Genomic DNA, 1303 nt, shown 5'->3' with positions numbered 1-1303 from the left:
CATGGCAGGCTGCTGAACAATTTCATAGGTACAGGCAGGGTTCCAGCATGCCATAAGCTAGAGACCATTTCCAAAGCTGCTGCTTATATATGGGAAGTAGACTACATACCCAAAGCAGCTACTCAGGTGCTTGTGGTAGATCCCACCATGGAGAAGATTGCCAGTCTCATCATGGGGAATAACTACCACCAGCTGCCTAGCCACTCAATCAGGCCCAGCCAAGTTGACACACAAACATAACCACCACAGTCACTATGGGCCTGTTCATTTTTTTTTTTCTAGTATTTTTGTTTCCTTTCTGCTGTAGTTTGAATAGTTTCTTTTAATCTGATTTCAAGTTCAATTCTTTTTGCACTGTCCTGATGTCATTTCTAATATTTTATTTTTCAATTCTAAAATTTACATTTGTTTTTATTTCATAGATTCTATTTTTTTTTACTGGGATGTTGTACTTGTGCACTCATTATTTCCATTTCATATTTAATTTCTTGAACATATTTATAAAAGCTCTCTCAAAGATCTAACCTGCTAATTTCAACATATTTGCCATCTCTATATCTGGTTTGTATTTTCTTTTTCCTTTTGGTTCTATGTCACATTTTATCTGATCCTTTGCCTGACTGGTAAGGTATTCTTGTATGCTGAACACTGTCAGTACTACATTATCAAGAACCTCTATTTTATTATCTTCCTTAAATGAGTTCTAAAGGTTGTTTTTTTTTTTTTTTTCCCCTGACAGTTAGTTAATTGAATGGAGATAAGCTTGATCATATCAAGGTTTAACCTTAGGTTTTGTTAGAGCAGTTGTAGTAGCCCTTACTCTAGCTCTCTGGAAACCAGTTCCTAAGGTGTGAGCTTTTTGGGATCTCAACTCCTTGGAAGAAAGATTGGGCAATCTACTGTCATAATGATACTGTCTTAGAAACCCAAGGAGTGATTGCTTTGAGTTGGATCCAACTCAATGACAGTGAGTTGAGGAATGAAATTATAGATGTTGAGTAAGTTTTCTCCACTTTGTTGGTTGGAACTCCAATATCTCCCAGCCCTATGTGATCTCCAGAATTGTTCACAATATGCCCCACATAATTATCTTCTGCCACATATCTCAGAGTTTCAGTACTTTTCAAAAAACTTAAGGGGGCCCAACTGGAACCTATGATCATATTGAGGGAGGCAGAAGTGTGTTCAGCTAAAAGAGGAGGAAAAAGTAAGAATTTTGTTTATGAATGAGTCATGTTAGCACAAGAGTGAAAACACAAATGGGTAGTGTTTGCATTATATCTACAATCAGTAATGATCCTGA

Source organism: Orycteropus afer, unplaced genomic scaffold (genome assembly GCF_000298275.1).
Source record: "Orycteropus afer afer isolate SDZICR_OR568_19922 unplaced genomic scaffold, OryAfe1.0 scaffold00120, whole genome shotgun sequence".
NCBI classification, from domain to species: domain Eukaryota; kingdom Metazoa; phylum Chordata; class Mammalia; order Tubulidentata; family Orycteropodidae; genus Orycteropus; species Orycteropus afer.
This window is presented reverse-complemented; position numbering follows the sequence as displayed.